The sequence below is a fragment of the Myodes glareolus genome, chromosome 2 (assembly GCF_982192425.1).
Source record: "Myodes glareolus chromosome 2, mMyoGla1.1, whole genome shotgun sequence".
In the NCBI taxonomy this organism is placed as follows: domain Eukaryota; kingdom Metazoa; phylum Chordata; class Mammalia; order Rodentia; family Cricetidae; genus Myodes; species Myodes glareolus.
This window is the reverse complement of record NC_142027.1, coordinates 129948077-129974283: the sequence shown is the minus strand read 5'-3', so window position 1 is coordinate 129974283 and position 26207 is coordinate 129948077. Positions and strand designations below refer to the sequence as shown.

At 51.8% G+C, this 26207-nt stretch overlaps 1 protein-coding gene across 1 annotated transcript in view; it reads right to left on the bottom strand.

Annotated features, from left to right (window-relative positions):
* Nucleotides 1–20956, bottom strand: part of Tpst2 (tyrosylprotein sulfotransferase 2) — a 36051-nt gene extending 15095 nt beyond the window's left edge. The window contains exon 1 of the mRNA XM_048450630.3: nt 20805–20956. The gene's annotated coding sequence lies outside the window, so the exon portion shown is untranslated. The remainder of the gene's footprint in view (nt 1–20804) is intronic.
* Between the last annotated feature and the right edge of the window lie 5251 nt (nt 20957–26207).

Genomic DNA, 26207 nt, shown 5'->3' with positions numbered 1-26207 from the left:
ACATGGGAAGGGGCTGTCAGTGAAGCCATGCAAGAGCATCTGCCCACTCTTGCATTAAGTCCCATGTGAACAGGGCATGTGATAATTTTTTCTTTTTTATTGTTTTTAATTGAGATATATTTTTCTTCTCGCCCCTCCCCTCCTCCTTCACCCTTCCTACTCTCAGTTAAAACACATTTAACACAGCAGAACGGAAAGCAACTCGTAACAAGGCATGAACGTCTACTCTCACCATACCTATTCCAGAACAGTAGGACAAAGAAAAAGTATCCAAACAGAAAAAGTAAATGAAAATGTAAACATTATGATTTCAGATATAGAAAATCCTAGTAATAAAAAAGGGGGGGAGGGGTGGGGGTAATAAAAAAAATCCTAAAGATTCCATCTCCCACTTTCTGGAACTAATGAACAAATTCATCTCTTCAAGAAACAACACAGAAGTCACTTGATTTTTGTATACACTAGTAACAAATTACCAGAAAAGGAATTTAAGTAAACACCCCATTCCCAATAGTACAGAAAATGGCAACAAAATCTCTCCATTGACTTCCACAGCAGTGACAGCAGTCTGCCTTCCCACCAGCGGAATCTAACTGTTCCTTTGGTCCACTCGGCCCACATTTGTTTTCATGACCGCCATTCTGACTGGGGTGAGGTAGAGTTTCACTGCGATTTTTATTTGCATTTTTCTAATGACTTGAGAAGTTGAATTTATTTTTTTACTGTGCTAATTGGCCACTTGTGTTCCACCTTTTGAGTACTTTCTGTTTATTTCATTTGTCTATCTGTTGCCTCAGTTGCTTGGTCTCTTGTTTACATTTTTGACTTCTTTGCACATTCTGGACATTAATCGCCTGTCAAATGAATAGCTGTCAAGACATTCTCCCACTCTTTACACTGTCTCTTCAAAGAAGCTCTTTTAAAAAATAAAAATAGGACAATGAAAAAAATGAGCATCTGCCTAAAGCAAGTGTCTGTCACCTGTGGCCCACTGCCATGAGGTGGGGTTTGTCCCCTTTGCTAAAGGAAGAGGCTGAGGCCCCATAAGTGACATGATGATAGAAACCACACAGCGAAGGAAACGGAAAAGTCAGTTTCCAAATTCAGCTTTGTCCTTCAATGTTGCCACACCCCAAGGTCATGTAGTTCTCAGAAAGGGCCATTAGGGGACCGGAAGGGGGAAGCAAGTGAGGAAGGTCTGGGGGAGCACCTGCCCCAGACAGTCAGCTATTGTGTGACTGTGCCGCTCAATAGTGGGATTCAGAGAGACAGAAGACATTCTCAGCCTCAAGGGGGCTCAAGGCCAGCCTGGGCTACATGAGAGTCTGTCTCTAACGAAAGAAAACACAAAACACACAGCACAGGTGCAGTACAGAAGGAAACGCCCAGTTTGGGGTACAGGCACCCACGGCAGAGGGAAGGAACTGACATTTTGGCTTAAACCCATCTGTACTTCTTAAATGGCCTCTCTCCATTTTCAACAGATCAAGAAAAGAGGAGATGTGAGCAGGAGCTAACAGTACAGGTGGCTGGCTACAGAAACAGTCACCACATTTAAAAAATGGCCAGGGCCCCATCCACAAACCAGAAAGGCTATGTGGCCCTGCCCCCAGGAACTAGCTCTGGGGAAGATGCAGGGTGGCATCGGGAAGGAGGGCATGCAGGGTGGTCCAGAGAAGAGCACTGTGGGGTAACACAGGGTGGCACTGAGGAGGAGGGGACAGAGTTACTGCTTCCTTCCTTCACGCCTTCTGTCCCTAGGATTCTCCTTTATAAACGAGGCATCCAAGGTCACACAACTGGAAGCCATCTGTCTCATAAGAGCCCAGCGTCTTGGCCCTGACTTGATCAGTTACGTTTTACCTAGAATGATGGAGCCAGGACCCCAATGCCACCCCTGCCTCCCCGTTGGAGGCATCCCCCCCCCTTTGAGGCACAAGCAGTGGGGAGCAGTGAGTCTGATCCTCTCAGGGCTTCTCCACTCCAAGGCTGGGAGTACTGGGCTGGGCCAGTTCTCTGTGAGGAACGCGGATGTCTGGAACAAAGCAAGTCAAATAGACCACACAGCTTCAGACAAGGATAGCATCCAGTCCTCACCACTGCCACACCATCTTGTACATCAAGATCAGAAAGCTAGTCTGGGGAATCGAGCCAGGCACGGTTCTGCTCCTACACACTTCCCACCCCCAGCTCCTGTGTGTAACCTGGGGAGCTCACGAGTCACTTCAGGGAAGTCTTCTGAAGGTCAGATGGGCTCTGACTCAGCACAAAAGCCATGTAGGTGGCACACAAGACTGTAGGTGGCTGTGTTCCGGTTGGGTACTTCACAAAGCCGTGAGGCAAACAGGCCTGGGCTTACAGCTTGGTGTGCAGACTCTAATGCAACAACAGCACCGTGAAACATGGGCAAGCCAGTCGGGCAAGGCCAAAATGTGTCTGGTTCTCAGGAAAGCCAGTGGGAGGATGCAGGTGGCCAGTTTTGGAGAGAAAGAGGAAAATGCCTAATTCTAGAACACATATTTGATCTTTCATAAAACTCACAGATACACAGGGAGCACCGCAGTCTCCTGTTCAGGGAGCACCGCTGTCTCCTGTTCAGGGAGCACCGCAACCTGTTCATAACTTAGCAAGGTCTGACAAGAGATCCACATGCAGTTGGAGGTTAGTTTGTTTTACTCTGTTGTCTTTGAGACAGGGACTTGAAAGGCGGCCTGGAGCTCCGGACTTGTCCTTGTACGGATCACTTTGTCTACATGGGTCTGTGATTTTTACATACATTTTAGGACCCACAGACTGAGAACTATTACACACTTTACTAAGGCACATGTGCGCCCCAGGCGTGTCTGAAGCTAGAGGCTCTTAAAGCCTTTGTCCCACTTAGCACACTGCTGGGGATGTCTGCCCTGTGCCCTGCTCAGCTCCTAGCTTCGCCTGGGCCTGTGTCCAGGACAGTATGAGCAGGAAAGGGCCAGGACAACCTTGCAGGAGCCCAGCTTCCTGCACTCGCACCACCTCCTACAGGATCCTGTCTCCACTCCGCAGGAAGCTGGGGGTGGAGGCTGAGCACTGTGAGGAGTCCTGCACACCTGGCCACCATCCATCTCTGCTGATGCAAGTAATGTGGGGCGCACACACACACACACACACACACACACTTCCTCTCCCTCTCTGAAGATGCTTCTCAGAACAGCTTCCTCGCGGGTCACCCTTGTGCTAATCTCTGTTCAGTTTCACCCTGCAGTCTGATCTGGCACCAAATTACAGCAATCCTCCTGCCTCAGCTTCTCAAGTGTTGACATTACAGTGCAGGACCTAAGTGGCAGACCTGCGAACACAGTGAGTTCTCTCAAGCTCCATGAGGATGGCACTAGACACCCAATTGCAGATGAGGCCTGGGAGGCTATGAGAGTTGAATCCCTTCGCCAGAGTCCAGATTAAAGCAACGCCCAACCTGAGCTGGGCTCAGAGACCGTGCTGCCTCCAACTTCACTCCAGGTGGGATTTGAGGGCACAGGTGGAGCAGGACACCACCTCCAGAACATACAGGCTTCCCTTGTGGCGTCCTAAGGACAGTCTGGGAGCGGGCAGAGCAATGTCCTGCAGCCTGGGCACAAATCCCACTGCACTGCTCATGGGCCAGGTCACTTTCTGCTCTGGGACTCAGTTTCCCCATGAGACCTCCAAAAGGAGGCTGAACTCTGTTTCCTGCACCTGGGCTATGCCAAGTTGCAGGGACAGGACCTACTGTAATCTGGTACCTGAACTGATAACCCCACCTACTATTTGTCACTATTCTGCAGAGCTGGGGATGAACTGTGGGTCCCGTGCATGTTGAGAAAATGTTCATCAATGAGCCCCAGCCCAGGCTATGGACCACATTTGAAAAGCAGAGGGGTCGCCCCATGTCTGTATAGTGGAATCCTCGGACCAGAGACTAGGAAGTGAAGGAAGACAACACACCCCCATGCTGGAGCCTGGGTCACTCAGCAATCCACTGAGGGCTGGCCAGAGCCCTGTGCTCCTTCCCTGTGACTCTGAGCTGAGTGGGAGAGGCTGCATGAGACTTAGCAGAAGGGAAAGTAACAGCTGGAAGCTGCACCCTAACACCCTACAGCCTTTACCACACCAGCCTGCCCAGTCTTGCTTGCCCATGGGGCTCATTCATGTAGGCCGCTCGTACCTATCCTCAGTACTCTGCTTGCTCCTTTCCCACAAGCTCATGCGGTATTACAAGAACCCGGAGGTTGTGGTCCATGAGGCCTGGGGGCTCAGGGCACAGGAAAAAACTCTGGACAGGCTGGGATCACATGTAGCTCTGCTCTGCCAAGGTCCAGCAACGGGAGGAAGGAAGTTAACAGAGCAATCTCCGTTTCCCATCTGCACACTGAGGCTAGGCTGCTTGCATCGGGGGCTCAGTCTGATGACTAACACAAGGCAGGATTTGGAAGCCACCAACTTCCCATCCCCTGGTCACTCACTGTCATCATACCCACCCCAAGGTGACAATGTCTGAGGACAGGTCTGGTTGTCACAACCAGGGATCAGGAGGGGAGGAGGTTGTGGTGCTATCTATCAAATATCCTTTGCCAGTGAGCCCCAACCCCAAGGAATCATTTGGAACCAAACTGTGTCTGGAGAGGCTCAGGCCTCAGGTGATCTACAGGCAAGAGTCTTTCTGCACCATGTCAATTCCATGGGTCTGGTTCACACTGTGAACACTTGCTGCATGCCAGGCTCTACTTCAGCCCAGAGCCTCTGGTGAACTGCCTATGCAAAGTGATGCAGAGTGGACTAGACACAGCCTTGCAGGGACCCACCACTCACTTGGACAAGGTCATCCTGGCAGACATTAGGCTCCTCTGTTTTTGATGCACAATCCATCCATTAGAAGAATCCTGTCCATATATCCCATGTCACATTTGCCCCAGGCAGTTGCTGGACAGCAAAGGATGGGACACCAGGAGTGTAGGAGTCCCACCCAAAGGATCTGAGTCCGTCCCTCAACAGCCCCACACATCTGCACACCAGACATCCTGCTGACTCCACACCGAGGACCTAGAGGGACCCAGAAGGACACGAAGCTGCAGCTGACTAACTCCCTGCTGCATAGGTGATGGAAGCACCCCAACCCTCCCACCACACCCCTTGGTTCTGTCAGCACCAACCTTGGGCTGCCGAGCTCTGCCATCTTCACCAAGCTGGCGACTTCCCCCATTTGCCAGATGTGGCAATTTAGATTGAAGGAGGCATCTGTTACCTCCAAGGCCCCTGCTAGCTTTGGTTTCTGGATCTAGTCCCAGCAGGATCCCTAGGCTGCCTACTGGCCTGGTCACTCAGGCTTTCAGAGTTTCTAGGAACATAAAATTATGGAACCCAGGAAATAACAGAACATTCCTGAAGGAGGAGACAGGCTGTGGGCAGGGCGTCTGGGTGCCAATGGCTAGGCGCCCCTGGGCCTGCTCATGTCCAGTCATGCGGGACTGAGGACCAGCCAGGTGTAGAGCAAGCCTGCTTCCTCGGCCTGCTCAGGGCTGGGTTTACAGGTACACTGCACTGGTGTGGAAGAATTGTCTGTATTCTGTCAATCATGTTTTAAATAAAAGCTGATTGGCCAGGCAGGAAGTATAGGCAGGTCAACCAGACAGGAAGTAGAGGCAGGGCGAGGAGAACAGGAGAATTCTGGGAAGCAGGAAGCTCCCTCTGCAGTTCTGCCCAGATCACAGAAGAAGCAAGATGTGAGCTGCCCTGCTGAGAAAGGTACCGAGCCATGTGGCTAACATAGATAAGAATAATGGGTTAATATAAGCTACAAGAGCTAATAAGTAACCTGAGCTAATGGCCAATCAATTTTATAGCTTATGGAGATCTCTGTGTGATTTTCTCTGGGACTAAACGGCTGGGGAACGGGGCAGAACAGAAACCCCAACAAGCCCGGCCCTCATGTTACACTGCACCATGCCTGGCTAAGTAGTCATCTTTTCCAACTTAAGTACGAGAATCTTTGAATCCAGGGTCCACCTTGTGCCTCCTACACATCTCAACCATCAGAATGCCTCCAGGAGAAACACCAGTCCACACTTGGATTAAGACTTACAGTTGGAAAGGGGCAGCTGATGCCTCAAAGGTTGCACATGCATCCAGCTCTCCAGGAGTGATGTGGTGCCTGCACTGACATCTACGAGGCCCAGTGCAGTCATAGGTCGTGTGACTCTGTGATCCTCCTGCCTCAGTCTCCGGAGCCCTGGGGATACAAGCTTGAATCTCTAGGCCTGGCATATCATGACTCCGAGACTCAAAACTCCCATTTCCATCTCTTACTGACCAAACAATGTCCCGCAGGAAAGGGGAGATTTGTGACGCATCCCACAAGTGATGTGCATCCAGGATACACAGAGAGCTCAGTGAAATTGGCAGGCAGAGAGAGAGGCAACCTGGCAGGCCAACAGGCTAAAGAGAAAGATGTTACCAAACCCGTCAGCCAGGCACAAGAACCAGGACTCTGTATTTCCTACCAGGGAAATGGGCTAAGGGCACCGTGGGATCTTTCTGCCTGAAGACGACGACAGAGCAGTGCTGGCAAGGATAAGGCACAGACAGTTTCCAGCTCGTGCCACCCGGCACTGACCCCAGAGTCACACCTCATAAACCGGCTGTGGGCCAATGGCCTGTGGGAAATCTGCAGTACTACAGACCCATAGGATGAAGGTGATGCTTCTCTGCCATCCAGAATGTCCCTGGCCAAGGACACACCATCAGAATTACACCAAATGAATCCCCAGAGTGCATGTACTGAGTGCTCCCTGCAAGCTCTGTTGGGAACAACCTGGGTGCCTGTCACCAATGGGAAGGACGAACAAACGATCACAGATCAATAAACACGCCTGACTGGCCAGGAGGAAGATGCCAGATGGTTACATGACCAGACCAACCCATGACAGTGGACTTTACAGAATGGAAAAGCAAGTAACACAAGGTCAGAAATGCAAGGTACCCTCAGTCCCCAGGGATCATATAGGCTGCCGGGGCTGAGGCACGGCGTTGATGGCTGGGCACCTGCCACTGGCACGCTGTTCCGGAGGAGCACAGAAGCTCTCATTCGTTCTCTCACCCATACTCTGTGGTAACACATGCTGAGGCTTCTGGTCATGCCACCTCATGCCACCCATACGTCACCCAGCACTGACCCCAGACTCACACCCCATAAACCAGCTGTGGGCCAAAGGCCTGTGGGCAAACCGCAGAAGAGCTGTCTGCCTTCCCTCAAAGTCACCCCAGGATGCAGGAACAAGCTCACCAGGTCTTTCCTGGTGACATTAACCTCCAATGTCTGGGACCCGAGTGTCCTCTGCTGGGCTCTCCCCCACCTCACAGGCTCTGCTAGGGTACAGAGCCTATCCTTGCACAGGCTCTACCTACATCTTCTGGGGCGCCCTCCTCTTACCACCCAAGCTACTGGGTCACCAAGCCGCTTCAGAATCAACACAGCTCTAAGTCTGCTACTGTCACCACCCACAATGTGGGTGTCGGCATACCGGGACCCGCTTCTTTCCACCCACTCTGTCCCAATCCACTTCGGGAGTCCTTGCTAGCCTCTGATGCTGCACTGTCTGCTCAGCTGATTCCCCAGGAGCAACCAGGACTACCAAATGAGAAGCAGTCAAACAAAACAGAAGAGAGGAAAAGGAAAGGGAAGAAAACCGGGCAGACAATTGGGAGTGTTCATCACACAATTATGAAGACCCAAGTTCAGATCACACCCACATAAAAGGCTGGGTGTGGTAGTGTGTGTGTGTGTGTGTGTGTGTGTGTGTGTGTAACCCTGGGATTGGGAGGGAATACAGAAGATCGCCAGGGTCTCTGGCTGCCAGCCAGGCTCGCTGTGAGCTTCCTCAGAAGGGGTCAGTGGCTGAGGAGGACACCTGATGTCAACATCTGGCCTGTGCTGGCATGTGCTCCCCCACCATGACTTCTGCCCCTGCCCAGGCCCCACATAGGCCTCACCTGGCTCACTCCCCTCTAGCTGCTTGGCCCCTTGATATTACACATGCACTCACACACTTACATACGTACACGCACACACTCACATATCGACTCATCAGGGCCTAGGCCCACAACCTACAAGTCTTCAAGCCTTCACCTGGTTCATCTTCCGTCCCTTCTCACTTTCACCTTTTCTTAGGCGCTCTTTGATTTTTATTATATATGTTTGTGTGTATATGGATATGTACATATATGCTATGTATGCCACAGTACGCTTGTAAAGGCTAGAGGACAACTTGCAAGAGTGGGTTCTTTCCCTTCACCAAGTGGGTTGTCAGGACTGGCAGCAAGCCCCTTTACCCACTGAGCCACTTGCCTGCCTCTCTAGGGTTAGCAGCAAGCCCCTTTACCCACTGAGCCACCTCACCCATATCTCTAGGGCTTTTCTGACCACCCTCCTCTCTCTGAACCTGCTGTCACCAACCCCCACTGCGGAGCCCAAGCCGAGAGTCCCACAGCACTCGCTGCCTCCTCCCCTCACAGAGGTGGAGTACAGAATTCCATGTTTCCTGTCTGAGACTCTGATCCTTCCTCAACAAACAGTTACCAAACAAGACCTCACTCCTCATCCTGTTCTAGCCCTGAAATCCTCCCAAAACAGAAAATACCGAAGTCCCTACATTAGGATCAATTCCTCCTAAAGTGCCTAGACTCCAAGCTCTATTCCTGTCTCAGCTGCCATGTGGGAGCAAATTGGAATCCATGCACACCACCCCCTCTGTGAGCATAATCCAGGTTCCTACTTATTGTGTACCCACCCTTTCCCTTAGATCCCCCACTTTCCTCCATTATGTGGGTGGTATGAGGCGTCACCCCACAAGGGTGAGCTCCCGCTTCACACCCCATCACTATGGAGACTGGCCCTCCAGCCGTGTACTCTCCTGCCCCAGCACGCTCCAGGTGAACGCACATGACACAGGCCTGTCCAGTCATAGTTCTCCATCTCTGGTTCACAGAAGTGGGTCAGGATGGACACGTGACCGGCCCAGGTCAGTGGAAACAGGCTGGAAATTCCCACAAGATCTTTTAGACCAGTGGTTCTCAACATTCCTAATGCTGTGACCCTTTAATACAGCAGTTTCTCGCATTGTGGTGACCCCCAACCACAAAATTATTTTTGTTGCTACTTCATAACTGTAATTTTGCTGTTATGACTCATAATATAAATATCTGATATGTCATCCCTGAAGAAAGGTCATTTGAACCCCAGGTTGAGAACCCCTGCTGTAGAGGATGAAGCTATGTCAGGGAACAGGGCTAGACACGGCCTCCTAGAGGCAGCAGCCAGCAGCTGGAGCAACAAGGTAGCAGTGTGCAGCCTTGAGGTCAGGCTCTGGATCCAGATCAACTGTGGCACTGTCACTGTGTCAGCCATTTGCTAGACCATCTGGAGTTGATCTATATGCCTGCCATGTCCCAACTGTCTAGGTGACATCCCTGCTGTCACACCTGAGCTTCCCTCACCCTCAGGAGTCTCTGTCATTGCGGAAGAGACAACTGCTCTCGGTCCTGCTGTTCCCCACATGGCTCTTGTGGGCTGAGGGGTTGGAGAAGGTTTCTGCCCCCTCCCTCTCTCTTTCCACACCTGATACAGAACTCAACCAACCCTCAGAGGTTGTACCTGAGGCCACTCTACTGACCAGCAGGGAGTTAGACAAGGAGAGATTCGTGAGAAAAGAGGCCTCAGTCTCTGGACTCACTCTCATTTGTGAACAGGACAGCTGAAAGTCACCTTCCCCACACCACAGGACATCAGTCGCCCCAGTACCCTACAGTGTGGGCCTCTGCTGAACCTGGAGCAGCATCGGCGGCATAGCCCAGCAGCTTTACTGTGGGTGGATACAATTTGAGGGCTTTCAGGAACTTCTGGGGACTTGGCACTGTTCTGGCTGAGACAGCTAAGTTGGTGGAGCTATGACTGGGGAGAGGGTTGCCCAAGAGAGAACTACAGTGAGACATCCCCAAGAGACAGAGTGTACGAGAAGAGCAGAGCGCCCGGATCCAACTGTGCCTGAAGGAGGAATGTACTTCTTACTCCTTTTCCTGGAGCCAATACAGTGCCTCCAACCACAGCCTGGCAGAGACAGGCACGTACAGACCCTGCACTCACCTTAAGACCCACTGTAAGCTTTAGACAAACAGGCGTTCACACGAAGAAGCAAATCTATTTCCTGTCCTATGTGTAGACTGCAAGTGAGGGCTGGTGACAGTGTCCCACTCCCCTTTGCCTTATGTAGGTTCTACACAGGCTGGGCACTCTGGAGCATATGGTCAGGGAGGTCCAGGCTTACTTGGCAGATTTGATCTAGAATGTCCCCAATATCCCCAGTCAACTTCCCCTTCTTTGCTCCCCTGGAGGGGTGGCTTCATTAACATCATAGCTCAGTGCTTTACTGTAGTGGAGGCGCAGTGGCCTCTGTCCGCAAGAACAAAAGCAGAGGGTGACACATTTGCTGAGATGGGTTCCACCTCTTCTGTGGTTCAGCCTGAAGGCACTGGGCTTTGATCTTGTGGGGATCCGAGACATGTCATTACAGGGTGGGAGCAGAGCTCAGGGGAAGGTTGTAAGTATTATTAGATAGGTGGGGCTCAGCAAGCTGATACCATACCTAAAATCCCAGTACAGGGAGGCTGAGGCAGGAGGTTTGGGAGTTCAAGACCACCCTGAGCTATATATTTATGAGGCTAACCTGGGCCACAACACACACACACACACAAGCACGCACACATGCATACACATACACACGCACAGTTTTGAGATGGCATCTACCCTCCCAGCTCCCACTCAGACTGTTAACTCCCTCCTCCTCCTTACCTGCTCCTAGACAACAAAAGACAGACAAGTCAGAGAGCCTCTTAAATTCTCAAACTGTTCAGAACAAGAACACTTAACTAAGTACCAAGAGGCACAGGACGGATCTGGAGTGGGTGAAGGTCCTTCTAAAGGACGGGGTTCTGAGGAGTCTATGGGAAAACACTGGCTATCTCCAGGCAGCCAAATGATACCAGGGAGGGCTCCTTAGCATCTGAGCCTCAGTCTCCTGCTCTATGGAATGGGTGAAGAACCATCCAATCCTCAGGGACCACAGGACCACAAGCTGTGATTGTCACATCAGCCATCATGAACTCCACTGAGAGTCTCCCTCTAACCAGCCACCTGTGGGTCCTTGAGAAGGTTCCAAAGACACAGACCACCCAGAAAAGGTGAGACTACTGTCCAAGGTGCCCATGGTCAGAGCCTGTAGGCCAGAGGACTTGAAAGTTGGCTAGGGACACACCCACCCACTAAGTCTCCTGGATGCGCCTTGTCCCCAAAGAAAAGGTGAAGACTCAAAGCCCAGAAAGCAAAACCAGAAAACAACCGAGACAGAAGCAGGGTGTCCCACGCTCTGGAAAGTGCATTATCACCACATACACGCTCCACCTGGGATACTGACCTGCCACACACCCCCTCCCAGGGGCTTCCTGATGACATATGTCAGGCATGCAGCTGTCCCTCCTGTGAGTCCTGGACCCTGTGGCTGCACAGGAGGGCAGTGCTATGGCCTGAGCTCACACCCACGCAGAGTGAGAACCTGGGTTGGAATCCCATGCCTCTGTCTTCCCAGGCAAGTGGCTTAACACCTTGCACCCCTTCCCTGGCTTGCAGCTGTCACAGTAAAAGCAGCACCTAGAGGCAGGGGGCATGGGCTCTCAGAAAAACCTCAGCAGAAGATCGATCATACACCCGAGGCTCAGCAAACACCAGTGTGCACGGTGACTTTGGCACACGACACTAGTTTTCCTATGCCACCCCCCTAGCTGTCTACTCTCGAGGCAGTCAACTGGAGCCTCCCAGGCCTGTTTCCTTGGGCTGCCTCCTTCCCAGGACACCAGCACTTTCACTAGACTCCTGGTGCCCACCCTTTCCCCAAATCCCCAATCACATTAGTTCTCCAAGGGGAGAGAACAGGTCTGCCCTGCTCGCTGGTGGATGTCTGGTGCCCGAGGCACCTCACAAAGCCCATGGAGGTCAACAGTGCCAGTATCCTTCTGTGATGGCTAATACTGCCAAACCTGACAAGACTGAGAGCCACGCAGGAGACAGACCCCTAGGCACAGCTGTGAGGGCATTTTTGGGCTGGGTTAACAGAGCAGTTAAAACCACCTGCACATGCGCAGCACCATGCCATGGGCTGGGATCCTAGAGGAGTAAAAAGGAGGAAGAGATCTGGGTGCCAGCCTTCACATCCCAGGCACATCACACTGCTGCACTAGGACAGCCTGCCGTCACAGACTGCCCTCAAACTGCGGCCATCCATCAGGTGTTGTCATGGTAACCTTTCACAATGAAGATGTAAGGATGATTAAAACAATCAAATGACCAAAGGCCACACCACACCAACTTCAAAACTTGAACTGGAAATGGGGATTAGACCTGGCCTAAGAACTCACACTCCCAGCAGGGGCTGTGAGGGTCTTCTCTGACATCTGCTGAGAACACACCAAGATCCCACTTAAGGGTAATGTCCACAGCATCCTTCATGGTGTCGGCAGATGTGTAGGAGCTCAGGGGTCAGAGAAGGACAGACAACAGATAGAACGGAGAGAGAGCTGCAACGTAAGAATGAACATGAACTGTCTGCGAAGTCAAGAAAGGAGACAGGAAAGGAGAGGCAGCTGAGACCTAGAGAAGCTCCCAAGGTTTCAAACTCGGTGTTAAGAGTCAGGGAAAGACGGCCTGGGTCTGAGGGTGCAGTGAGGCAGTGAAGCACAGCTGGGACCCACAGGCGCTTCCAGTACACCACGTGTGCATTTCACAGAGAAGTCACAGCCTGTGAGAAAAAGTACCTATCTGAGGTTTTAGCAGGAAGGGGTTGGAGGAGTGGGGTCTTCATGTGCACTCCAGTGCCCCCCACACCTAAGCCCCACCAGCACCAGTGCAGCGCTCGCTGGCTGGGACACTAGGAATGAAGACCCTGGGAGGTGACTCCACTGTGTTCAGCAGACACAGCAGACAGCCAGCTCCACCGCGGGGAAGCAGAGCTTCCACCATAGGGAGGCAGTGCGGTGTATCTGCTCACCCCAGCACCCTTACCTAGTCCCAAGGTTCCCACAGGGACTCAGTGGGTGGCATCCCCAGTACGAGCCTTCAGGTCTTCCCCTCCCTCCTAGGAGGGCTTTCCCAGGACAGCCTGGCAGGCTGCCTACCCATCAGCTGAATGTCCTCCAGAGTCAGCTGGCTTTCCATGCCCATCCCCCATTCTTCACTCCAACACTAAGTTGTTCACTCTCAGACCTCAGTTTCCCTCTGAGGGAAAGACCCTAGTTCTTAACACTTTTTTTTTCTCCCTAAACTCCAAACTCTTCACCAACAAATACATGTTGGGTGTGGTAGCACACACCTTTAAATCCCAGTACTTGAGACAGAGACACAGGCAGGTGGATTTCTGTGAGTTAAGGCCTGTCTGATCTGCCAGGACAGCAGGGACCAAATAGTACCCTGCCCCCATCTCACCTCCCCTCAAAAAAAAAAAAAAGGCACTGTAGGCCTACTATGTTCTTGAACAGAGTTAAATGACACTGGACAAAAAAATGCCCTGTGTGAGACTGTTGGAGCCTAATCAGACCAGAGTAGCCTCCTGTCCCACAGGCACACCCTACTGAGGCTAACAGGGGCTTCCTCTTCCTCCCACAGCCCTGGGGCAGGAAGGAGGGGAGGCCAGAGGAACAGCCACATCAACATTCCCCACAGCTCCAAGAGAAGGGTCTGAATGGAACTGATGGCAGGATGTCACCCGGAGTCAAAGGAAGTGGGAGAGAGGAAGGGCTGTGCCTGTATGTGTGTGCAGAAGGGGGCAGGGTGCAGAAGTCAGAGACAGAGCTGGAGACAGAGGGATGGGAGATACAGAAGACAGAACAAGGGGCAACACAGTGGGGCAGACATGAGACCAGGGAGCAGAGGCAGGGGAGCCTGAGACAGATGAGGAAGATAGAGAGCAGGAGAGGCCAGAGACCACAGGCACAGGGAAAGACTGGGAGGGAGCAGGGAGATGGCTCCGGAGGTAAAGCACTCGTATGTGCAAGTGTGAGCACCTGAGTTCAAATCCCCAACGCCTACATAAAAGCCGAGGCAGGAGTGTTACATTTGCAATCTTAGCTTTGAGGGTAGGGTATGACGACAAACATCTGCCGGGGGTTGCTGGCCTTCCGGTCTAGTGGGCGCCAGACTGAATGAGTAACACTTTCTCAAAAACTAAGATGGAGAGCCACACAGGAAGACACCCAGCATCCTTCTGTGGCAGGGGCAGAGAAACAGATGGTGAAAAGACAGCAAGAGGACAACAGAGATGGCAGGACACACACATGGAGGACACAGACAGGGACACTCATTCTCAGAAAGAAGGCACTGGGGAGGCAGCTTGAGGCTTCCAAGGGCCAGTGCCCAGAGGTTATCTAGCAGAGCCAGGGGACTGGAGGGAAGGAGCTGTGGCAGGCAGAACTTCCCAGGGCAAAGAGCCCCAGGGCCTGTCACGGTCCCCAAAGCCCATGCCAAAGAGGGTTACCTGGCTATACCCAGAACCCTCTACTCTTGGATATTTTATTAAATGATTCAAATCTTTTAAAAATATTTTCTTCGTTCTTCCCCCACTTCTGATACTTTGAGCTAGGGCACAATCTAGCCTGGTACGGGAGGCTTGTCTGTGACTTAATCTCCCCCCCCCCAAACATGTGCCATCACCTGACACCCCACAAACGCAGCAGTTCATGCCCTGAGCTCTCGCAAACAGGTCTCCTGCCTGCCAGCTCTCACGGGTGTGGTTCTCCCCCTCCAGGATGCCTCGTTGACTACCCCATCTCTGTACCACACCCTCAACAAGCCTGGCTCCCTGGTGGCTTTGGGGGTAGAGGACCTAACACGGTCCCTAACTCCCACCGTGGTCTGCACACAATTGTGAAGTCTATGGGAGGAGGCTAAAGGCCCCTACCTGCCTCAGATAGACAGAAAGCAACTTGAAATGGCTCTGGGCCCTGTGACAGCATGACAGGTTGCCCACCCAAGCCACCCCGAAAACCCACAACCTACTTTGACTCGACTCAGGCTCTTCCCCAGGGACTCTAGCCAGTGTCCCATTAAAAAAAAAACAAAAAAACAAAAAAACAAAACAAAACAAAAAACAAACAAACACCAAACCGGAGCTCACAGCACTACCCATGATGGAGCCAAGCTGAGGAGACTCAACAAGCAGAGCTAAGCACAGATGGACAGACTACAGTCTCTGGCAGACTCTCCACAGGACGCCGCAGGAGCTCGGAGGTCTCGCGGCCACTCTCCAGACTACACCAGCCCTCTGATGTCATACGCGGCCAGCAGAGAGCTGATCAGGGACAGTTCCCCATACATAGCGCACTTTTCCTATACACACATCCGTGACAGGGTTCAATTAATAAAACAGACCCAGTAGGTGATTAACAAGAATTACAATAAAATCTATTATAATAAATGCCATGATGAAAGTTTGTGCTTTGGGGAAATTACTGAGTAAAACCAGGCTACTTAAGTCTTCTGGAGTACTGGCAGCCGATGTCATAACAGATAATTAAGAAGTGACTAGTGGGCAGACAGCATATACACTGTGGATATACAAGACGAGAAATGAATCAAGTCCTAGTCATCAGGGCAAGTTCTTCAACCACAGGCCCTGCTTAGAAAGACCTATGGTCTAAATGGACACACTGCTTTTCCCTAGAGACTTCCATTTAATATTTTCAAACCACTGCTGACAGAGTAAATTTGGAAAGGGAATATGGGGGAACTACTGTACTCTATGTGATATGGCAGCCACAGATAAAAGGCAGTCAGTGAGCATAAGTCCAGAACAAGGGGTAGGGCAGGACCCACAGACTCTTGGGTTCAGACCTTCACTGTTTCAAATGTGCTCTTTAGAAACCAGCATGGCGGAGATGTTAAGCACCCAACTCCCCAGGTCCCCAGGAAAAAGGAGTCCTCACTGCCCCTGGATCTGGAAGCAGCATCTTCCTAGGGAGTTGCAATATGCCCTCATGCTACTGAGTGTGCAGTGTCTTCTGTCCCAGCAGACGTGACTGTGCACAATGGTACAGGGGGTCTCTCTGTGGGCGAAACAAGTCCTACGTGTGCTGGCCACCTTTGACAATAATCAAGTTTGTGTGGCCTCTGAAAACTGACTAGAGGCCAGCCTCAGTGTTTGGGAAATAAGAGGTGTAGCTACTGGGGACAGAAACGGGGAGGGGACAATGTCCCTGCTCACAGAACCCAGAACCGGACGCACCCCTGCTGAGATGCTTAGGGCAGACCTGAACCTACCAAGGAGATGTTCTGTGACTTGAGGAGTGTGAAGGGGGACACATCAAGGAAGATAAAGTAGCCTTAAAAGATGTTAAGCAATGGGAATGGCTTTAAGACACAAGGAAGGCCCTGGCCATCCACAAAGCCTTGAAGCTCTCAGACACCAGTTCAAAGTTCTTGGGGCCAGTCCTGAGTGTGTAACATTGGGGACAAGAGGGGACTACAGAGATCAGGACAGTCCAGGACAATTGAGGGAGCCTCAGACTGCTCAGTTTAGAACTGTAATTTTTCCCTACAAATATCTGAAAGTCAGTTCAAGTAAAACCAGAAAAGCAGTCAGGCCCAGTGGCACAGGCCTGTCATCCTAACTCCTGGGAGGCTGAAGCAGGAAGATTCAAAGTTCAAAACCAGCCTAGGCTACAGAGAGAGTTCTAGGCCAGCCTAGGCAACTTAGTGAGATCTTATCTCAAAATGAAAAAAACGTGAGAAGTAGATTGGGGCTGTAATTCAATGGGAGAGTCTGCCTAGCACGCAGAGGACCCTGGGTTCAATTCCCATAACTACAAAGCCAACTGACCAACCTAGAAAAGCCACATCACCGCCAAGGAGCTAAACAAAAACCACAGGCAGTAAACCCCTCCCTTAGCAGGAAGAACAGGCCCAGAGTGGGGAAGCGCCTTGCCCAAAGTCAGCAGTCTTGGAGGGAGCTGGGACTTAGAAAGTCCTGTGTCCATCCTGCGGCTCAGGGGGAAGTAAGACACAGACAGCAAACGGGTGCACACGAGTAGTGCACACTTGAAACCACTGTGCCCAGGGGCTTGTGTGCCGGGCCTTACACAGGGAAAAGAGATGGTGAGGAGGGTAAACTATAAGGACGGGCCTTGGCCTCCAATCAGTCTCTCTAAGTGGCATCTGGGTGACCCTGAAGCGGCCACCGGGGCCACCTGTGCCTCTGCTGTGGGCAGAACTGAGTGAAGGGCTATAGCTGGCCCTGTGAGTGTCAGCCGGGTTTGGACTCACTGACTCTGGTAGGGAGGCTGGGGCTCACAAAGGGCAGGCTCTAGATTCCAGGAGCCCATCTCACTCAGCTTATGCCACCATCCCCTCCTATCCCCAAGAGGCAGCAGCCCCTTGTACTCTGCTCTGCACACTCAGCCCAGGGGTAGCAAGCAGCAACAGCTCCAGGCTTTGCTTCCAAGTGGAGTGGTGGTACAAATGCAGGTTGTGCCAGCTCTCTGACCTTGCCAGCCTTCTGCCACAGACCAGCCTGGGTCAATAGCCTGGTAAATGTGAGAATCCACTTGGCAGCCGGGCCCCCAGTTCCATCTCCCTGGCAGTAATGTCCTCCCTGGTCCTCCCCTGCAATTTCTGGGCTTGGCCCAGCCCTCCAGCTATTTCAAATGACTCATGCCCACAATTCCTCCTCAGCCAGCAGCCTAGGATGTGAGAGAGGGGTATCCCAGACTTCTATGGTATGTCTGCAGCTGGGCCAGTTATGGGTCATGGAGCACCGAGCCTCACAGACAGCAGGGCACAGGAGGCAGGAGGCAGGCAAAGACTGCTGCTCAGGAGAGCTTCTGTGACACCTGGACAATCAAAGCCACCCAAGTCGTACCTAAGCTCACAAAAAGTCACTGTGAAGTCATACAACCCACACTCTAGCTACAAACACATCCACGGTGTCACATGGGTAATGCCTGGGCGGCCTCCTGGAATCTAAGGTATCACATATTAAGCTCTGAGGATGCACACCCATTCCTCTGACAGGGTCACGAGGCCTAGAAGTTTCCCATTCCCTAGACGGCATTCTTCACCCAGGAAATCAGGGAGAATGAGAAAGCGACATTTAGTGCCTAGGGCTCTGCTTTTCCAGTTCTGTCACCAACTACAACCAGGTGACACCAGGTTGAACCTGGGGACTGGGACCTGCAGGGTAATGTTTTAAACTCTGCAACAGGTGACTACCAGAAGCCTGGACTGACCTTCAGAAATCAGGCTCCCTTCAAGAATGTGTCTCAGGGCTTTGCAAACATCTCACTGGGATCATGCTATGTTAGCCTGAGGATCCGAGGCTGGAAGTCCATCATTTCTGCAACAGGCTGGGTGTGGTGGCGCACAGATTTGATTCCAGCAGCTAGGAGGCAGGCAGATATCAGTCAGTTCCAGGCCAGCCAAGGCTATACAGTGTGACCTTGTTTCATGAAAGAAAGAAAGAAAGAAAGAGAGAGAGAGAGAGAGAGAGAGAGAGAGAGAGAGAGAGAGAGAGAGAGGAAAAAAAGAAAAACAAAAAGAAGCTGGCCTCAGCAGCATGCGTCTGCAACCTAGAACTGGGGGTCACCGTGAGTCAGGCAGGCCCCAGGGGCACTCTGGCCAGTCAAAGCAAAATGGCAAGTTCTGCATTTAGTGAGAGTCTGTCTCAAAAATCAAGACGAAGAGCAATAAAGATACCCCACATCAACCCCTGGCCTTCCCAGACCCACAAATGTGCATAGACACACACCACCCACAATAATTATAAAAGGAATGCAGTTTGGTTGACAGAGTGCTATCCTAGCATGCCTGAAGCCCTAACACGCAAGTCTATAATGCTAGCATTTAGGAGGTGGAGGCAGGAGGATTAGAAGTTAAAGGTCATCTTCAGTTCCATAATGAAGGCCAGACGGAGTCACAGGAAACCCTGTCTATACACACACACACACACACACACACACACACACACACACACACACACCTTTACCTCCCTTTCCATGGGAAGAGCCCTGACTGAGCACCTTCTGCGGCCTCTCCTTGCCCAGCACTGGGACGGAGGGAGAGAGAAGGAGGGAAGGAAAGAGGGAGAGAGGGAGGGAAGGAAGGAGGGGGCAGGTCCAGGCCCCAAAACCACCAGGTACTGCAGATGCTCCTTATGTGCTGGTCCCAGGACTGCCCCAGTGACATGCCAGCTACCCTTCAGTCCATTGATGAGATACTTGTTTTACAGGAACTAGGAAATCATTAGTAACAAATTCACTGAAGCCAGGAGTGTCCTGACTTCCTCGGGAGAGACTAAACACACTCAGGACTGTGGGAACCCTCAAGCCAGGCAGGCTGCACATGCCTCTAATTCCAGTACTGAAGGGTGGGAACTGGAGGGTCAGGAGTGCAAGGTCAGCGTGGGCTACAGAAGACCTGGTCACAAACATCCCAACCATCACGTACCACAGGCAGTCGTGTGAAGCAGCAGAGCACTTTGAGAGTGTGGCAGCTCCTAAATGTTAAGCTTTAAAAGACCCTTTAGCCCAAGAACCCCACTCCTAGGTTAAGTATTAGATGGAACTGAAAATATATATGTACCAAGAAAAAAATGTGCACAACACTCTTACCAGCAGTATTAATCACAGCCAAAAAGGAGCATCAACCCACTGCCCAGCAACAAGTCATTGGACAAAAAATATATACATATGGTCTATTCACACTAGGAAATACTATTCAGTCATAAAAAAGATAAGTGGAGACACACCCACACTCCTATGATCGCCGGTACAGCCTATGATCCCTGGAGGAACCACACAGAGAACTATCCAGAACAGATAAGTTCACAGACAGACAGTAGGTGTTGATGAGAGTGTCCAGGGCTTGGGTAAGGAGGTTTAGGAGTGTCAATGAGCACTGCTTTGGGGGATGTGAAATGTTCTAAAAGGAGACAATGAGGACAAGTGATCTAAGTATCCTAAAACCCACCTAAAGTTCACGTCCAAAGGGTGAGTTGTATCATTAGAAAGCTGTTATGAAATACTTCGGTATCGTTTTTAAAACAAGAATATGGTAAATAGATAAGCTCGGGCCGAGACGGGTGCAGCAGTCCACGAATAACTTAACAGCTTCTTTAGGATAATGAAACAAACCCAGTTCTGCATCCTTGAAAACGGGTTGGAGAAGGGGCACGTCCCCAGTCCTAAACCGGAACCTCCCGCCCCGATCTGCCCCAGTGTAGAAAGCTGGGCCTAACCATCAGGCAACCCTGCTGGGATGAAAGAAATAACGGGTGGGGGAGGGCCGAGGAACAGAGGGGACGCAGGGAGAAAGGGGCACTACCTCTGGGGTGGGAGGGAGTGAGGATCAAAACAGAAAGCCCCTTCCCCAACACGCGCGCGCATGGAACCCCGCGGGAGAGTTTACTGCTGTCCTGATTGCGAGTCCCAGCGGCCAGGCACGTGACAGTCCAGGCCTCAGTTTCCCCACGTGTGAGGCAGGAAACCGGGAAACTAGGCAGAGCGCGGAGGCATTTGCATTCTAAGAACCACCGTGGGCCGCGACCTCCGCAAGTTAACTTCCCCGCGGCGCCGCGCGGATGGGGCTCCAGGCCACGCGTGAGATCCTCCGCCCCCCGCGGCGGCCGGACCTGTCCGCGCCGTCCACAGTTCCCACCGCGCCGTGCAGCACTGACCCGGCACTGGCCGAGGCCCCCGCCACCTACCGTGCCCAAGTCGGCGCCCGCGCAGACTCCGGCTCCCCGCCGGCCGCCAGGGAGGCGCCGCGAGGGGCGTGGCCGCGTGTCGTGACGCAAGGGGCGGGGCCAGTTGTGATCACGCCCCGCCCCTGTGGCCTACAGTTTCACCACGCCCCCTACCGCGACCCTCTCGCCGGAGGATTCCTCGCTTGCCGGGAAGCCCTGGGGGGGCCGGGACATGGATAGGCCCTGCCCACACGGCCTCGGCTACGCCCCTTCCCCGCAGCTTCCCCCCCCACCCCTACTCCGGTAGGGCGGAGCTGCAAGGGGGAGTCCGCGCGCCGCGACGCAAGAGGCGTGGAATCGAGAGCGCCCGCCCCTCTCTGCGCAGCCCCGCCTTCGTCTCCTCCCTGGGGGCGGGGCTCCCGCCGCTTCGGGCTGCACGTCTAGCTCCTGCCGCCCCGCGGGCGTTCTTACGCGCACCGCCTCAGGCAGGGCGTAGCCCCTCAGGCCTGCGTTCAGATGCCTGGCTGTCTTGCCACCCTTCAGCCCGGGACAGCGCCCCAGCAAGCAGCCAGCCCTAGGTGTGAGCGTGGAGGCTCGCCTCTCACTGCGTCCTCTTTATCCTCTGTTTACGTGTGTGTTAACTGTTTAAAATACATTTCTGGGACTGGAGAGACATCTTTTTTGGTAAAGACACTTGCAATCCCCGAAACCCACGGAGAGGACCGACTCCACAAACTTGTCCCTGGCCTCCACACGTGTGCCATGGCACACACAGTAATAAAAATAAATATTTAAATTAAAATTCTGCGGTTGGTGAATGGCTCAGTGAGTAACAGCGCCTGACTCCAAGTCTGAGAACCTGAGTTCGATTCGGGACCCACATCATGAAAGGAGAGAGCAGACACCCCTGCCCAATAAGTTGTCTGACCCCCGGGGGAGTTGTGAAACAGTATCCCCATACCTATATAAAAATAAATATAATAAATTTCTATTCTAGTTACAATTAACCCAAATATACACACACACCAGAGAAGCCAAAGGATGCAGATACGTATTTGTCATTCATTCATGGACTCCATTAAGCAGTGTCCGCCCTGGGGGAGATGTTGGACTGCCAAAGTCCCCACCTCGGTGAAGTCAATTCTCTACAATAAAACCACACGACATAACATTTATTGAGTGCACATTTAAAACTCTGGAGTGTCATACTACTTATGGGTGAAGAAAGATATCAAACAAGAGATCAGAAGGGGACTTCTGCTCAAGGGAGGGCTCTGTGCTGGGCTTTATGATTCTGGAAGAAAGTCGGATCCCTCAGAACTTCACAGTAGAGTGTGTGTAACTGACCAGACAGGACTAGGGGTCTAAGCTGGTTCAGGGAGGAAACATGGAGTGATTACATCATAACCTGAAGCTCAGGCAGGGCGGCGTGTGCTACTAGTCATGAAAATCACATTAGTCACAGCAGAGCATAGGGCGGCAGGTACAGCATTCCGTGGGGGAGGGGTCAACATGGGGCCCTGCATGAAGACAGGAGGTGAGAGGATGCTCCAGGCTCCCGTGCACCACGGGAAGAAGTCTTGATGAAATGGAGACTGGGAAGGTGTTCATCAGGGGATGGTGTGGCCAACCGCTTTCTGTAGAGACCTCTCTTGTTGGGAGCTTCTGGGGAGGAACAGGGGTAGTTAAGGGGTAGTTAAGCATCCCAGGGCAGGTACAAGGGTACAGAGGAAGGGCAAGACAGGGGAGACAGAGCTGAATGGATAGCTAATTTAGGTTTTCTGGCTGCCACTCAAGGTGGCAAAGGCTTGCGGGCCTCCATCTGGATGTCACCCGCTAGGTCTGATCCCTTACAGATCAGCTTGGGAATCTGATGCGACATTGAAAGCAGGCTGGTGAACAAGCTCATTTCCATCGTTCCAGGATGGAAGCCTCCTTCATCTGCCCGCCAACCCACTTTCTTAACGGATTCACAGAGCGTGGCACTTAGGGGGCCTCCAGAGGATGTTGACATGGGATAGAGATGTAGCATCAATCACACACGTCTAATGTCCACCTAGCCCTGTCATCTCAAAAGGCGATGTGAAGGTTTTGCCAATGACTAAGCTTTCTTCGGGCACAGAGCCTGGACTCGAGGCAAAGGGCATGGCTGAGTGGTAGAGAGCTTGCCCAACACTCTCAGAGCCATTCCCAGCACCACTAGGTTTGGCTTTGTTTCGTTTTTAATAATTTTCAACCTGTCTGTTCACACCTCCCCAACAGCCTTCTGAGGTTTCTTCTCATTAGACACATTCTACAGATGAGGAAACAATCTCAGTCAGGAAACCTGGTTTGAGGGCTACAGCGGCCTCTTAGTACTAAAGCAAGCACAGGTCTCTCACTTTGCCAGTGCTGTGGCAGCAGGAGTTAGCTGGCACAGCTAGCAGTGGGTCCCTGCTCCAGCAGGCAGTCGATAGGGTTATCATTTCTCTCTGGATGGCCAGGCTTCAGGAAGCACCCTTTGATCTCTTACTCAGGTGACCGACTGCCATGGTAACATGACTCCTAACAAAGTGTTCATCTCTGGTTTTGTCCTGCTGTTTTTTATTTGCACTTGTGTGTGTGTGTGTGTGTGTGTGTGTCCCAGGGCAACCTGAAGTATTATATTCTGGAATCCTGGTCCCTTGTTGACCAGAAACTCATCTGTTAGGCTAGACTGACTGGCTCACAAGCCCTTTTGCCTCCCCAGTGTTGGAATTGCAAGCACTGCCTACCACACCCAACATTTGCAAGGTAGGCATTTCCCAAAATCCTTTCAGTTTTTTGAAACATGATCCTGCTGCCTCTGCTTCCCCAGGGCTGGGATTAGTCATGCAGCATCACCACCACCTTTAGACGCTCACCTCCTTAGAGCCTCCCTGGGTCACCCTGGAACCGTATCTTCAATATCTTCAAGAACTAAGCTGCTGTGTGTCCTCAGTGTCTGATGCTGACTAATCCCAACCAGTGCCCCTGAGCACTTCCAGGGCTACTCCTTCCTACCCTGTGTGCATATGTGCATGCACACACACACACACACACACACTCAACCTATATCATTCCTCAAGCTTGAAAGATGCTGGTTAGGTGCACCACCAGGGAGACACTTTGTTTTCTCAAAGGCCCTGGAATCAAAGATTTAAGGTCTTGGATTTAGTGTGGGCGTGGGATGGGAGTTCCCAGCTCATCTGAATTGCAGCTGTAAGCCCAGTGTGAGGGGCAGGTCTCCAGGCTTCTGGAGAATCTTCCAGAAAAGTAGGCCCTGCAACCAGCCCCTGTTTTTCCTCAGTGTCACCACAAAAAAAAAAAAAAAAAAAAAAAAAAAAAAAAACCTCATGATTTGAGTTGAGATTGAAACTGGGTTTTGTTTTCAAAACACATCGTGGCTTTTCACCTTGAAGTTGGAGGTCTTCCCTCGTGGTCAGGCAGGCTGGAGTCAGGCCCTGGGGCAGGAGCCACATCTGCTGTGATTACCCTGGCCAAGTGTGTGTCCTTTTCATCCCCAGTCTTTATTTTGCTTAGAGTATTTTGTATGCTTTGTTTTTCTTATAGTGTGTCTTATGTGCTTGTAAATTTGCTGGCAAAACAATAAATAAAAAAATAGCAACTGTTATTTTCTCCTGAGTTTGTGTTTGTTTTGGCAAGTGTATATATCTAATCTAAGGATGCTAACTTGCCCAATTCTTTTCACCTGTCAGTACCATCAAAATAATATGGCTATCACTGAGCTGAGAGCAACTAGGAAGGAGATTTAAGATTAATCAGGCTGGTGAATTCCTGGTTGTTCTCCCTGCTTCCTCCCTCCCCGCCACTTTCACTCTCTCCCTCTGTCCCTCTCCTTCCTTCCCTTTCCTTTTCTCTCTATCCCTCTGTCCTTCCCCCATTCCTTTCTCTCCCCCTCCCTCCTTCCCTCTCTCTGTCCCTCCCCTTCCTTCCCTTCCCTTTTCTCTCTCCCTCTGTCCCTCCCCTCATTTCCTTCTCTCTCTCTCTTTCTCTTTTTTCTCTCTCTCTCCCTCCCTCTCTCCCTCTGTTCCTCCCCCTCCTTCCTCTCTCTCTCTCTCTCTCTCTCTCTCTCTCTCTCTCTCTCTCTCCCTGTCCCACTGTTTCCTCCTGTCACCATTCCCCCTCCCCGAGGGTCTCATGTAGCCCAAGTTGACTCCAGCTCCCTACATTGCAGAAGATATACTTGATTACCTGATCCTCCTGCCTCCACCTCCCAAGTGTTGTGGTTATAGGTATGTGGTACCACACATTTTCTGGGCTGGGATCAAACCCGGGGATCCAAGCAGGCAAGGTGAATGGCTACCAACTGAGCTTCAGCCCCAGCTTCTCTGTTTGTCTTTTCTAGGACTCATCAGATGGACACAAGCAAAAGAAAACGGTCGTGTAAGAGGACCAAAATTGTTCTTTCAACAAGCATGAAATGAAAACTCCGAGTGACCGGATAGCGGTTGAGTTGGTGTCCATGGAAGTCAACTTTCTCTTTGTGGAAATATGAGATCATGGTGCATCACACTACTAGCAGGACCTTGGAGCTAAGCAACTGGGAAGGTTAAGTTCGTGTGGCTCATGACTGTAGGGCTCTGCTCTGCTACAGCTTTAATTCCTCGACTCAGGAGCTGGTGGCAGGAGGGCCAAAAGTTTAAGAATTATCCTTGATTACACAATAAGTTCAAAGCCTGCCTGGACTATAATATCAAAAAGAAAACCAAGGGAGCCCAGGGCAGTAAGGAAAAGGAGAGGGAGAAAGAGAAAGAGAGAGAGAGAGAGATAGAGAGAGAGAGAGAGAGAGATAGAATGATGGCAGGAATTGGCAGCTCCAGGTAGGGAATTCATGGAAGACTGGTGATGTATGTAGCCTCAGAACCATGGGTCTGAAGAGACAGTGGGGCTACTGATTGGCAGAGAAAAGACCCAGAATGAAGCCATTCATGGGACACATCCCAGGGCCCAGCAGAATGACAGACCAAATACTTGTGCCTCTGGATCATTGCAGGAATCCTGGTCCACAAACAAGCCTGTCTTCTGGCCACCTTGTGTGGTAGGAGGGGGAAGAGGCAGGATGTAGGTGTCATAGCACTAGACCCAAGGAAAGCTAAGTAATATGGCACCTCTGCTTTGAAGCCCAAGAAAGCACAGAGAGAGGTGTTAGGAGGCCCCACCTACTTTATCACTTTCATCTCCTGCCCACTTAGCCTCCCAACCTGTCCCCACTTCTGCCCACACAACCCCCAAGCTACTGCCCCCACCCAGGATGCTTTGCTCCATCGACCACAAGCTCTCTGCACCTGTGCCTGTTCTCGTGGCGCTGCAAAGCTGCCGGACACAGCTGTGCAAGCTGGCCACCACACAGGGTGTTGCTTCCACACTGCAGACATCACAGGCGTCTACCAGCAGTCTCTAGCA